We start from the raw sequence: 15,220 nt of genomic DNA, 5'->3' as shown, positions 1-15,220 counted from the left end.
GCCACTCCCACGGATTACTCCAGACCCCTCTTCTGGGACTTTGAGACTGACGGGGGAGGTGGCCGTTGGGGCCATGTGTGCTTTGCACAAGGGGGGGGGGGGGGGTATGTAACAGGGAGAGCAGCCCGTACATTTTAGTTGTTTATTTTTAGCACTCCCCCCCTCCGCCCGTGTTATTTTGTATTTGCTTATTTATTGTATTTGTTTATTGTGATTTATTTTGTATATTTATAGATGACGGCGAACCATGCGTTTTGTTTATTGTTTTGTGTTTGTATATATGACGGTGTGGCTGTGCATTTTGTTTTGTTCTGTATTTTATTTTTAAACCTTGTGTGAATGTGTGGCTGTCGGCTAGTGCATTGGTAAACTAGCTGGCAGTCACACATATTAATAAACTCGTGCAGATTGTGGCCGAGGGGGTAATCGAATATTTATGAACTAGTTAAACCTCTCGGCCACTGTACTTAAGCCTGCAGCTCTCCCTGCTCTGGGTGGGGGTGTTCGGAGGAGGAACTGGAGAGCGAAAGGAGAAAGAGATATTTAAAAACAACAGATAAAGGATCCGTGAAGGCTACTGCCCAGCCGGACCTTAACTTATTATTGGTGTTCGTGATTATTTTTGTTTAATTATTTATTTTCTGTGCTCTGTGAGCAAGTGTTTATTTTTGTTTAAACATTTAATTTTTTTTTGTATTTAAAATAAAAATGGTGCACGCCGCGTTCTTTTTGAAACTGCAGCTACCTGACCTGTGCTTCCTTCTGGTCTGACCTCACCGCAAGGCCATTTCCTGCCACACACCCATTGATACTAAAACCACTGGGGTGATCCAGGATAAAAATGGTTATAGTATGTACTGGTATGTCTACAACTTTACCTTTTTTGTTTTCACTATGCTTTTTATGATGCAGTTGTCATTTCTTCTCTACCACACCCATTAGTACATGAGGACCACATACAATGCCACTTACGATTTCTGAAGCTTGTGCTGGGGAGGGCTTTTTGCGGGAACTTCACACCTCTCTGTGGAGAGAAATCAGATTAAATCACCAGCGTGACAAAACAAACTGCATTACAAAACATTTGTAGCATCAGTGCTTTCCATGCATGAACCTGCTATATAAATATGTACACTCACAATAATTGCTGAATATATTCAACATAAACAGATAATGAATTCCCATTAGGACTCAGAGGATAAATGTAATGAGCGAGACAGACTCTAGACTGACATTTAATTGAAGCTAATGGAAACAAAGTGCAACTAATCACTGATATAAACAGTATATGCACAATAGCCTGTAACTCAATGTGTCTACATAAGATAGTAAGGTGGAGAGGAAAGGGAAAGCAGGGACACTAAGAGGTTGAGAGAGAAGGAGAAAGTAAATATCCACCAGCCTTTGCAAGCAATCTATTAATGAGGCTTGTGATTGGATGGGCCTGGACACTGGAGAATGGGCTGATTAAAGGACGTGGAGGTCCTACGTTAACCCATATTTTGGGGGCCTATGCATATTATGGTGAATGGCGTTATTGGCATATTGGTTAATCCAGTCCTGCTTTGGGGACCTATACCAAGCCATATTTTGGGGGCCACCTACAAACTCTTCCACAACAACCAGGGTACTCAAGGCTTATTCATGGCATTATTGTATCATAGGATAGAAATCACATGTGAGTGATAATAATTAAATCTCACTGTTGTTAATGATCATTATAATTACATTCAAACATCTGTGGAAACATAGAACACAATATGGATCGGAGACATAAAAAAATGCTTCAGTCCCCTACAGTAAAGTACAAAAGCATAAGCAAGTGCATAATGTAACATCCACTGGGATTTATGTGCATAAATTGAGCATAAATTGAGCATGTTTCATACAGTTTATCCTGCACACTGATACCTCTGATGTAGAACTAAGGATGGATCTTTGCAAGAGGTACAGAGTGTAGAGCATTTGGTATTGTACATTAGCAGGAAGCTGCTTGCGTGAGAGACTCAGACGCCTGGTATGCAGTAATCGAGAAAGAATGACTAGCCGTCATAAAAGAAAATTAACCAACAGCAAGCTTCTGTGCAGCTGTCTTCCTGTGAGTGTGGGGCCCGTCTGCTCACATATAGCTTGGGGCCCCATGCTATAGCGCAATTTGCGTATAGGTTAATCCGGCCCTGCACTGGCGTACTCCTCACCCCGTAAAAGGGTAGTGCCTCCAGGGCAGGGTTAAGGCACACTGATGGGGTCTGTGGTGTACCTGCTGTACTAAAGATCTCATCACAGTAGTTGTTTTTTGGGGCGGTTGATAATAAAGACACGGCTCCCTGCTGCAGTCTGGGATACAGGTGCATTGTGTAGTTGTGTGGACCCTTTATTAAGAGGCATTTTTGTCTGGTAGTTGACCATGGCATAAGGAAAAGAGCTACCATACAGATAAGGTTAATACTGAGTTATGCCATCAATTTTCTTAAGCACTACAGTAACAACAAAATTTTAGCATGATATGTTACTTTGAGAAAGAAAAAATTAAATCAAATACTATGGCATAATACATTTCTTTAGGAAATTGGATTGTTGGAAATCAGTGACTCTGAAGTTGACACTTGTCTTATCAAGCATTATCAGACACAAATTAATGTTTTCTGACACTATAATCTCCAGTTCAGCCCCAGAAAGCACAGAGAACAGAACCAGCAGCAGAAATAAAGAGAAAAGCAATCAACTAACTTTACAAATGATACTTATCTGTGAGGTCCCTGCTTTGTATTACTTGGATTCACCGTTGTGTCTTTTTTAGATTTTGGAGGTCTTAGTTTGAGATTAAGTACTGCCCTCTGCCTCAACAGAGAAGTACAATTTTATTACCCTGAAGAAACTTTAGCAGTCCACACCATTACTTGCAATGGAAACAACTAAACACACTGGTTCTGCTACAGTACAAGATAATGTGATAATTTGGTGCCATTGTACTGCAATGAATTACCAGTAAGAAATGACAGACATTTTTCCCACTGTGGTACAGTACCATTGCAGATGTCACTCATGAGCAAAGATAATGTCGAAATCTCTCTCTCATTTAATTAGTTATGTTACAAACAGGTAGTTCTAATTAATACATTTCCCATCTAAACAAACCATTAACGAGTTTAAAAAATATACTTCGATTTACTTCAATGGACTATAATTTTAATCTTCCAATATTTAACTATATAAAGAACATCATATTCGATAAATAGTTCCTAATAATCATTACTGTGAGGTCTATACCTGATCCGTAGAACTTGAGAAGAAATTTTAATTAATCGCAAGGGTATATATGGAAATAATTTGACATTGTAACACCCCTATATTGTCAATGCCATTGATGACAATTAGGCAAACGTGTATGCATTAATGCTCAGTTGTGTAGCAATGTTACGTCCAAGGTATTTCTAAAATATTTCACCTGTAATTCAAACCTAAAGGCAAGAGAGGTCACAGACAGCTGCATCTGCAGTACTGCATAAGCACTGAATCAAGCTTCAATACATTTTGAAAGTGAAAAGGAAAGGTAGTTAGAAGTGAACAACTTGCCTTGAAGTCAGTTCAAAGCCACTGTAAATGATAAAAAAACACCATTAAAAAAGTCAGTCAGGTGGTAATAGAAATGTTGCACTTACTTTGTTTGTTGTACCCAACAGCGTGCTGCTTCAGATCCTAAAATACAAAACAGACAACAGACAATTTACACATACATTGAATACATATATAAATAAATAATGAAAAAATATAAAAGGTAATTCTATTTAAGATGACTATCTTGGGATTCTGTTACGAAAAAGAAAACATTCACCACTGAGCTACTGTATGGGCAGGATGAGACACCAAATGAGGGGAACCTGATTTCAGGCCTACTGCAGAAGGACACAAGTCCTGTAGCTGACTACGACTGTATACTGTAAGCGTTACTCCATAAACTTCTTAATATGGTTATTACTTTGTCTCACAGTAAGGTTCATTCAACGAGACAGCATAAAGACAACCAAATTCAACATTTTTATAGGGGCCCCACAACACTGACTTGACAACCACCTAGTATTTGTAATGTATGAATACTGAGGGAGAGGACACGCACCTTGGCATGAAATATAAACTTGCTGGGCTCCACATTTCCAGGGGTGTTGATAGCAGTGAGAGGGGGAGGCCAAGAATGGGTCATCTCCTGCAAAAAGATAAGAGACAACTGAATCATGTCTTTCAGGCTTCGATATAAACTGTTAACCTGGCAGCCCCTGCAAATAACAAAGAGGCGTGAAATCTGCCAAGCGTGTACACCTAGGTCAGTTCAGCGCAAACAAAAATCTCCTCCAAACCTAAAGGTACAGTACAGCAGAGATATAATCTTCCCTGCTCCTGCACCTGCTAGAGAAGTGAAAGTTCCTTCTATGCAACAAGGCATCACTACAACGTTCCTCTTTAGTCAATGTTTTGCTCTGTTAGCAACATCTCTGCATTTAATGCCTAACAAATGTTCTTTTGAAGTAGGAATTCCAACCATACTATTCGTTGCACTGAACCATAGAAGTCTTGGAATTACTCCTCTCTATCGAATTCCTTCCTTCTATAACCTTTGATTAATCACAAAATGCATAGGTTCTGGCATCTTCTTTCAAGGCAGATCTTTTCTGCCTCTCAAAAAGCCATCTTCTGAATATTACCTTCAGCTACAGCCAAAAGTTTTGCATCCCCCCGATAGAATTAACAACAAGTTGAATTAAACCTGCTGAATAATGTTATGGTACCACATTGAATTACATACCGCTTTATAGCTTTTCTTATACTTAACAAAATCTAACATGAAATACTGTACAACTATTTTGGCTTCCGGTAGACTTTTGCAATATCATTTCTTTGATTACATGATGTTAAATAAAATATCTAAATATGTTTTTTTTTTTGTTGTTGTTGTTGTTTTGTTTTTTTTTAAATTGTAAATGATTCACTTTTGGACATAATTGTACTTGTAGTGGTTCACAAACAGTGAAAAGGGAAACATGGCTGATCCAGTATTTTCTGTTTTCTACAGCATATCAACAAAATATTTGTAAAAAACTGACACATACAAATGCATGTAATACCCTTATACATTAAATGTTGACAGCATTATACCACAGTAACAAGCATGGTGTTGTGTATATAATCAGATTTAACCTAGTAATCATACAGAAATATATTTGCATTTAACACATTGTTAAACATCTCTGTTTGTTTGCATGAACACCCACATTATGACAGCTTTTGTCTGCCTGCCCTTCAAGTTTTCTGTCTTTGTTACTTACTGAAATTTAATTTCAGCTACAAAAGCAGTAAAAAAAAAAGATTATTCCCAACACGCTGGAGAGAACCTAAATGGCAATTTCATTAAGAAGATGTTATCCCTGCTTAAGTATGCTTCATTATATTATACACCAAGTACAAGACAATTACACGCTTTTAGGTTTGTTAAGATAATGTGCATCGCACATAATGTAGGGATATTTAATAGGCCCATAATGTAACGTTAACTAGTGACAGATAATAAAGCCCCATTCACCTACAGAGACATAAATTATTTGCCACATCATAAACACATGCTGGCAAGGATGGTCTATTTTTTAAATTAACTTGGAATAAACACACAGTAAAACACAGCTGGTAACATTTACTAAGGGTGTGCAACATGCGGATTTGGAAATGAAAAGGTCAATGAGAAAGTATTTGTTTTGACCCTAAACAATTTTGATATGACCGTATCCATTTTGAGTTGGCCCCTGCCCATTTCTGTATTGGCCCAAACGTTTTCCAAATCCAAATCCTGGACACCCCCACAAAATTAAAGCTTACACTTGGAAATGAGCACCTCTAACTCTAGCCTTATAGGGCTGGTTATAAATGTTACATAGTGGTCCCTAATACAATAGCACATCCTTTGAATGAGACATAAAACCAAGGTCCTATTGTAAGTGACTCTGCAGCAGCAGTTGTGTTGCATAGTTCACCCCCAAGTCTCTGAAAGTCGCTTTGGATAAAAGCATCTGCTAAATGACTAAATAATAATAAATAATAATAATAATATAATAATAATAATAATAATAATAATAATAATAATAATAATAATAATAATAACTGATTGTGAACGTACTGCTTCGTGGAGCAGCTTTTAATGGCTTTAAAATAGTAGGCAAAGAGGCAGTTTAAGCACCCTTGTGCATCTTTATTTACATAAAAAAACAACTAAAATGTTCATCAAAATAAATGGGTACTGTGTCTTTAAATATCTCACAACTCTATACAATAGAGCTGAGGCAGTGCAAGATTATAAACAAATGGTCTACTTGTTAACATGCACAGCTGTCAATGCTGGGCTGGGAAGTAATCGTCTCTGGGTGTTCTGGAGGTTGTTACCTGCTTCCATCCGGGAAAATATAAAGGAGAATTGTAGTCCTTCTTTTTCGTTTGGCTGCTGTGCTCTGCTGCTGTGCTGTACTCTGCTGTTTTGCTGTGCTATGCTGTACTCTGCTGCTGTGCTTTGATGCTGTGCTGTACTCTGCTGTTGTGCTGTGCTGTGCTGTACTCTGCTGATGTGCTGTACTCTGCTGCTGTACTGTGCTCCTCTGCTGTGCTCTGCTGCTGTGTTGTGTTGTGCTGTGCTCTGCTGCTCTGGTCTGCTCTGTGCTTTGTTCTGCTGCTCTGCTCTACTGTGCTCTCTGCGCTCTGCTGTGCTCTGTTGCTGCTCTGTTCTGCTGTACTATGCTCTGCTGCTGCTGCTGCTGCTGCTCTGCTCTGCTGCTCTTCTCTGCTACTCTGCTGCTCTGCTCTGCTCTGTTCTGCTGTACTATGCTCTGCTGCTGCTACTGCTGCTGCGCTGTGCTGTGCTCTGCTCCACTGCTGTGCTGTGCTGTGCTGTGCTGTGCTCTGCTCTGCTCTGCTGCTCTGCTCTGCGCTATGCTGTGCTCTGCTGCTGTGCTGTGCTGCTCTGCCCTACTCTGCTGCTGTGATGTGATCTACTCTACTCTGCTGCTGTGATGTGCTCTGCTGCTGTGCTCTGCTCTGCTGCTGTGCTTTGCTCTACTGTGCTGCTGTGTTGTGCTCTGCTGTGCTGTGCTCTGCTCTGTTGTTGTGATGTGCTCTGCTGCTCTACTATGCTGTGCCTTTCTCCTTGCCCTGGGTTTGTCCAACTCACAAGTGGATAGACTGCTCCTTTTATACACCTCTGGCTAGGCGTGATTGACTGTTATTTAATCAATGAAGTCCCAGCCACAGTCTGCACATGTATTTGGCAGGGATAGTATTAACCCTATCCCTGCCAAACTGGAATAACAACAAATAACACATTTTATACAGGGGCTTGCACCTGATGTACTATGGTTGTCCAATAGATTCTAGATATATATTAGTTCATATCATTGTGATTTCTTAATAAGAAAATGTTAGTACCTTTGCATCGTTTTACCAATGGCCTGTACCATTGTATCTGCTCTTGTGCTACCATATATTGTGCTGCTATATTTATAGAACTTTATGTGAGTCTAAAACACTGCAGCACAACACAGCTTCATAGATGTACACATTAAAAGCTGCTTCACCGTGAATTGACTCAGTCAGGTCTCTTTGGGGAGTGCAGATATCGCAATGTCTTTGTCAATTTAAGCTACAAATGATGTGATCAGTATCCCCTTTCAAAGGGAAAAGATTTGTTGAAGGATTTTACAATGAGCTACTAAGGATAAGCCCTTTTGTGGCTATATTGTGTGCCCAGATAAAGATAATGACTCTCTGCTGGGTAGAGCTTGTGCTTTTTCACAGCGGGTGACACAGCACAGACACTGAAAGCGCATGCATCATAGTCACTCAAATGTTTACTAATTTAGAGTTTGCATGCACCATCAAACATTTACTTTTAAGCAGCTTCCTTGTCACCCAGTCTGCCTCACAAAGATGATATATGGGAAGTGAGCTACCGGGATTACATAAAGAAGCTGTCAAAAGTCAGCCAGACGTATTATGCATTAACATTTTTTTTTTTTTTTTTAGATCTCCATTCCACACAGACCCAGTATATGTGCATTACAAACAAACTGCATGCCAATTATCGCTCACCGTAACTGTGGCAGAGTGTACTGCCCCTCTGTTTATTATTTAGTTATATTAAGATTTGTATCCAAATCATAATATTATTTGTATAATATATATTATATATATATATATATCTATATATATATATATATATATATATATATATATATATATATATATATATATATATATATATATATATTAATAAATACATATATACGCTGAGGATGCGTGACTAATCAGCTACTGATTGTTTAGCTATCCGACAGTCACGCCAAGTGTCGCGCTGAACTCCATAGCGTTTCAGTTTTGCCCTGCCAGTCTTTGTTTTGAATCTATGTTTCTGGTCTGACGTCACCCCTGCAAAGCCACCCTGTTCACAGGGATGCAAAAGAATTATAGTAATAATTCTCACATCTTTCCCATATGAAGTATTATGGTAATTTCTTGACACTATAATGACAATGTAATGGTTGTGTACATACAGACAATGGTAGCACTAGCCTAATGAAAATTCCAGCAACTGTTGCTGAGGTGGTGATCAGCCACCATTGGAATTTTAACAATTATTTTTTCATTCTTTCTGGCCAGTCAGCAGGTATATAAAATCCAAGACAAGATTTCCAAATAAATTTACTTTGGAATTGTGGCAAAGTGGTTTGCAGTGCGCAGGTGTAGAAGTGATGCAGTGCTCAAGACAATGACAACAACTTTATTGGTAAAATTATGGTTTATTTGTAATCCAAAGTCACTTGACAACAGTATAATAATGTTAACTGGCAATACACAGTTATGCGTATTGCTCAGTAAAAACCCACAGGTTTCTTTCTCGAAATAATAAACACGGTATTTAAGACACACACACATTATACAAACACGGTCACCAGTCCAAAGTGAGTGCTGTAGTGCTCTTGGTGCAAATACAATTTACAGTGAAACAAGGGCAGTGTTGTCTGGGTTTTGTGCTGGCCTGTAGCTACAGCTCCGGATCATGTTAGCCGTCTAATAACAATAAACAAGTATAATTAGACATAACAAAACAAACAAAACACTCACAATAGACAATATGGTTCTCCTTCCAGTTCAGCGTTAACCATAACAAAGGAACAGATCACCTCGCTACATCCACTTATATATCGTCAATCACACCCCCTTGGTTAACGATTGCAACCTCTCCTCCAATCCACTGCTTCCACACCGTTTCCCTTCCGGGTCGATTATTTAGTGTACTGTAGCCCCGCACCCTTTCTAGATGGCCGACTTCCGCCTAACCCTGGGAATGAATTGTCTGGCCATCCAGTCCACTCTGTTCCCTTTACACAGCACACTCACAGGTCGGGAGCGAGATATATCACCAAGAATAATTCTGTCTCTATTACAGGAATGTAGAATTAAAACAGTTTATTTTAAAACAGTAAAGGGGGTTTTAACAGACCACACGACCAGTTGAAAACAACCACCTTTAACCAGCATAAACCAATGCTGGTAATTTCTAGAACTTCCACCAGCAAAGAGCAACTAACATGGTATTGGCTAAAATATCATATCACAGTGGCCAGGAATTTTAAAGCCGGTGTATCACCAGTCAGCAGCTTTAACCAATTCGTCCACTTTTGGAGAACAGTCTTTCCGTTTTTTCCTCCACTTTGGAATTAATTTTCAATGAATATAAGAGGCACATTACTACTTTATCTTAGTTTTAAAACAAAGATGTTTCTTTCCGGCAAATATTGTAAAATTGTAAAATGTCATTGTAAAATGTATGCAGGGAGCTATAGAAATGTGAGATTGTTGTTAACCCAAGACACATTGGAATATTTGTTCCAATTCATTGTGTTTCCATTTCTGGCAATGCTGTTGTCTGTTAATGGTATTATAATTGTTTCTCAACGGTATTTTTCAAACATTCCTGTAAGGTCCACTGTAAATCATTGTGGAATTACATTATCAGAGCGCTCAAGACTATTCTTAGGTCAGACACAGCACCATAATGCCCTGTTACCCGTCACTGATTCCCCATCCTTTCCTACAGCAAGAGGGCCATTGATTCTTTATTCTAATTCTTAGCAAGCTACAGAGATTCTAAACCTGGCTGTACATGCAGTTCTTGCAAGACCTGTGGGGGCTCAGCATGAACACCCTACCTTATACCAGTGAAATCTCTTGAAAGGCAAACGCATTCAACTGCAGCACAGAAAACCACCCTCTCTGGAATAGAGTGAAAAACAAAGTCACCTGCCTGGGGTTCTTTGACAGCAAATGCTAATTTAATGCATTTTAGCCTGCAGCTTTCAGCAATTCTATTATTCACTTTCTGGCACAAAGGACCTGATATTTTTCACTGCTCTTTCTACAACAAATTAAACAATTGGGAATATCTTGTCTGTTCTTTGCTGCAGAAAGGCCAGGGTTGATTACAAATATCCACAGTATTGCAATTACATACATCTTTCTGCCCATGTCTTCTATATAATTGTATTCATCCAAGGTGGGTAGTTTTTTTTTTTTCACCTCTGAAGCCATGGGTTTTTATCTGGCCACAAACAAAATTAATTTGATGGTCTCAATGTAGCTCCCTTTTGATAATAGACACAAAACCTATGATTCTAATAATAATATTCTGTTAACAAAGCACACATGCTTACACAGTGGGAATACATTTTGTTTTCATTGTTACAGCAATCCTGAGCAGCACTACTCAAAACGGTTTTAACATTCTTGGAAAAAACAAAACAGCCCAAAAGTTCCCATCCTTAGAGGCTGTGCTTCAGGAGACTCATATTTTCAGTCTGCTGAGCTGCTCACAGGAGGGCTCTGTCAGTGGGATACCTTAATAAACCTGCACTCCCCTGGGGCAGCACTTCTTCACTGTAATCAGCCTGCTACTACCAACACTAAGAGCTAAAAATAGAGCTCCGGTCTAGAGCAACCCGCAGGACTCAAAATGAGTTACTGTTTGGAGGGTGGAGAACTTGTACAGTACCTATCCAACATAGCCAAAAAACACAATGAGGAATAAAGCAAACTATATTAGTACATGTGTCAAACTAGTTGCTAAAAAGACTAATAGAAATATAGACCATTATCACCTACATCACATCTACCATTGGTACAAATGTGTGCAAAATTGCAGACATATACATGTAAAAGGACAGATGGACAGGTTCGTCCATATAACCAAAGTGGCAGCACCTACTACTCTTAATTTGATATCCTCTATTTTGTGCTTTAGAATTTCCATATTAAATTTCATTCCAAATGGATAAGCATTTCTTTAAGATGTTTAAAGGTGTTAATAAGTTAATTACATAACACAAAGTGCTCTTACTAATCCATTACAAGGTGAACGTGATATTTTATCTGTGGTCATTTGTTTTACCTTTCTTTTATTCTTTTGATATAAAATCATTTTGATTTCACTTTCCCTGATTCCTTAGAAATGCGTCATCTCAGCAGTGAATTGTGGGTTTGTAGTCCTAGGCAAAATGTAATCTCTGATTAAACTCAAAGAAATACACTTCCAAGTTTGCATAGGGGATAACTTTAAAGCTAAGGCTAAGGAAAGATCACGTGGACGTGACAAATATTTGTTAGTTTCGCAACATATTGTTAGTTTATGGCCTTGGTATGCAGTAAAAATATCAGCACCCCAGATGAAAGACAATTTGCTTCCACGTGGCTCATAAATCACTTGGGCCCAGATTTATAAAAGGATTGCGCATGTTTTACAACCGTAAAACAGGCGCTGAGGGTTCTGAATTCTTGGATGGGATTTATAAAACACACACAATGGCATAAACACGCAATTAACACGTGATTTGCGGGGGCAATGTGTCTCTGTACTTTAGCCCTTGATGCATATGTAATTCTGTATATGCATATGTACTTCTGGGGTGCTTCGGAACAAAACTGCAAAAATTTTGCAAATGAGATCTATTAAATATTCTGTCTAATTTATTGAAGCTACCGGTAATTGTGGGCCTCGTATTTGCTTGATTATTTTAAGAACTCTGAAAAGCAGGTGTTAATTTACCGCAGTCTGACAGTAGGCTGTGTAAAAGGGAAGGGGATGTGGGAGAGTTTTCTGCAGCAAGAAGGAGACATCGTTTTCAAGGACATAGAAACATTTAATAACATTTTTCAAAGAGCTAATTTTTTAACCCTTCTAATCAAGTCAGTTTGTAAATTACAGTTTATAATACCGGTACCGTATTGTTTTGCAAACTCCAATTTTCAATACATGTTTCATAGCTTACATCACAAAACAGAAAGTCTGCAAATACAGAATGTAGAATCCATGTAAAAAAAAGGTTCTTGAAAGCACCTAAAAAGGCCTCCCCACAGTGGCAAAGCAAGGTTCTAATGAGAGCCTTTACTTCTAGAGTGTAGGCATTATTAAAAGAATGTTGGAGGAGATTAAAAAAAGATAAAGAAAGAAAAATGTCTCCTATACAATTATGGCTCATCCTCCACCGTTATTTTAGTAATACCTGCAGAATGTACTTTTTGTAATATGGCATTCTGGTGTTTAACAATACTGGTTCAGGCAGTATTGTTAAATTCAACTTTGAAAGAAAATGTTAAAGAAAAAAAAAGGACAGAGGGAGAGATGATGCACTTAGTTTGTGGCTAGAGCAAATACAATTTTCCAACCATATATACCATACAGATATGCTTTTAAACCATACATAGAGTAAGAAATACAGGCAAACATAAGAAAAAGGAAAGTTGTAACTGCATAAGACTTTAAGAAGTCGTAGTTAAACTGAAGACTGTTCGTATGAAACTGTATGTAATTATTGTTGCTGAACATATTGCTGTACAACAATGGAAGGATTATCCACCCGTTTGACTGTCATGGATGTAAGTAAATAAAACTTATTGTTTCTGAAGTTTAAAAAGTCTATATGCCTGGAATTATTCTATACGAAATAAGAAGTTGAACTAATATGCGAAGCAGTAACTGGATGATGCATCGGAATGTATAAGCAACCTAGACTACACACCCTGAAGTGGTACATTTGTTCATTAGGATGCCACCGCACATTCCAAATTTCATTCATTTGTCCTGGTGATTCATATTTCGAGCATGTAACACGTCTTTGTGTGTTACAGGTACTGCTTTTACCAAAATCTCCAATTCCATATTGGTAAATTTCAGTTTTTGCTTCTGTGCATCCTCATCACCTTGACTAGTACCAGGCTGAGGTTTTTGTTTGCCATTCATTTTCTTTTGGAATGTGTAGCCTACACACGCAGGGTTGACCCACACCCGCTATTTATTGTGAGAGGTGTGTAATTCTCCACCCCTAAATGCGGTGAGGGGTATTTAAATTGGTTGATTGATCTGAAAAGCCTGCTTTCCCTAATTAGTCTTATAAAATAGGTTGCTACTTTGATGACGAATGCGGCCGTACTGAACACGCACTTTACTTGGCTTTTTGCAGTTGGTGATTGATTGGTACTCAATTGTAAAGGTGATGGGAAGGCAGTATTTCTTGTGAAATTCACAGGCTTGTATGTTTTCATTTAATACCTGCCAACAAACAATATATTAAAGGGAATTATGCACAGAGTATCTGCACAGCTCTACTGTATGTAGAACAGCATCATGCACCATTTCATATGCATTGGATCAAACTCTCTCAGTGCATTTATCAAACTCTTCCTGTTAGAGTCACAGTAAAAACGATTTCCATTTCAGAGGAAAGACTAAACCAAGTTGCAACACAATCGTGGTTCTCAAAAAACGAGTCTGTATCTTGGAGTATTAAACTGTATTACCATCAATAACTTTAACATTGTAAACTTCCAATAAGGTTTTATTTTATTTAAAGCGACTCCAACTTAACAGTACAATACTTAACTACATATGTGCTGAGTTTGATTACACCTACTGAGGCATAAACGACAACTTCAGTGTGCATTTAATATAATGAACATGGAATATCCATCAGTTCCTGATTTAAGCAGTTTCTGCCTAAACCTTCTGTGGCAGGCTGGCGAGTGGATAGAGGCCCAGAGACAGACTGCAGTTCAAAAAAATAACTATTTTATTCTAAATAAACAAAAATAAAGTGCACAAGGGCAAAATAACAGATACTCAAACACAAATAAAGCAAAAACAAAACTCACAAAAATAAAGTTTTCCAGGCTGGGCAATGCCTTCACTGGATTCAAACTTTCTACACAACCAAAAAAACCAACCTGCTTCCTCAGCTCCCTCCTCCCAAATGAGAAGCAGAGGCCTCCTTTTATATCAGGTGGCTGGGCGCTGATTGATCGTTAATCAACCTAATCAACTAATCAACCCCAGCCACCTGAACATAATAAACCCAGGCAGGTAGGGGAAGTTAACCCCATCCCTGCCAATTTAAAAAGGGCAGAGCTTTGATCTGCCACACACCTCCCCCCATGTACAACGTACACCGGCCGCAATCGGCCAACTCCCCCCTTCCCCCCTCCCCCCAAGAGTCCAATTATGTCCCTTGGGTGGGCTGTTATGGTGGGTGGTGGTGGGCGGGGTTGATGTCGGAGCCCCCAAGCCTTCTTTGGTTGAGGGGGCCCCGAATCTCCAAGGTAGCACGGCGACGGCGGCCCGGCCCCTCTGGTGGCGGAGGCGGGGACGGTGGCCCGGCTCCCTCTGGTGGCGGAGGCGGCGACGGCGGCCCGGCTCCCTCTGGTGGCGGAGGCGGCGACGGCGGCCCGGCTCCCTCTGGTGGCGGAGGCGGCGACGGCGGCCCGGCTCCCTCTGGTGGCGGAGGCGGCGACGGCGGCCCCGCTCCCTCTGGGGGCGGAGAGCGGCGCCGGCGGCCCGGCTCCCTCTCGGGCTCTGAGAGCGGCGGCGGCGGCTCCCTCTCGGGCTCTGAGAGCGGCGGCGGTGGCTCCTCCCTCTCGGGCTCTGAGAGCGGCGACGGTGGCTCCTCCCTCTCGGGCTCTGAGAGCGGCGGCGGCGGCTCCTCCCTCTCTGGCTCTGAGAGCGGCGACGGCTCCTCCCTCTCGGGCTCTGAGAGCGGCGGCGGTGGCTCCTCCCTCTCGGGCTCTGAGAGCGGCGGCGGCTCCTCCTCCCTCTCGGGCTCTGAGAGCGGCGGCGGCTCCTCCCTCTCGGGCTCTGAGAGCGGCG

General features: G+C 40.2%; 1 long non-coding RNA gene across 1 annotated transcript in view; it reads right to left on the bottom strand.

Moving 5' to 3' along the window:
• Window positions 1-989: 989 nt before the first annotated feature.
• LOC121320486 overlaps window positions 990-15,220 on the bottom strand; it is a 29,332-nt gene continuing 15,101 nt past the window's right edge. The window contains exons 2-4 of the long non-coding RNA XR_005950858.1: window positions 4,118-4,204; window positions 3,663-3,699; window positions 990-1,024 (exon numbers count right to left, since the gene is read on the bottom strand). This is a non-coding gene — a long non-coding RNA (uncharacterized LOC121320486). The remainder of the gene's footprint in view (window positions 1,025-3,662; window positions 3,700-4,117; window positions 4,205-15,220) is intronic.

This window comes from Polyodon spathula, chromosome 9, assembly GCF_017654505.1.
Source record: "Polyodon spathula isolate WHYD16114869_AA chromosome 9, ASM1765450v1, whole genome shotgun sequence".
NCBI lineage: Eukaryota > Metazoa > Chordata > Actinopteri > Acipenseriformes > Polyodontidae > Polyodon > Polyodon spathula.
The sequence above is the reverse complement of the archived record's forward strand: the minus strand, read 5'-3'. Positions and strand labels throughout refer to the sequence as shown.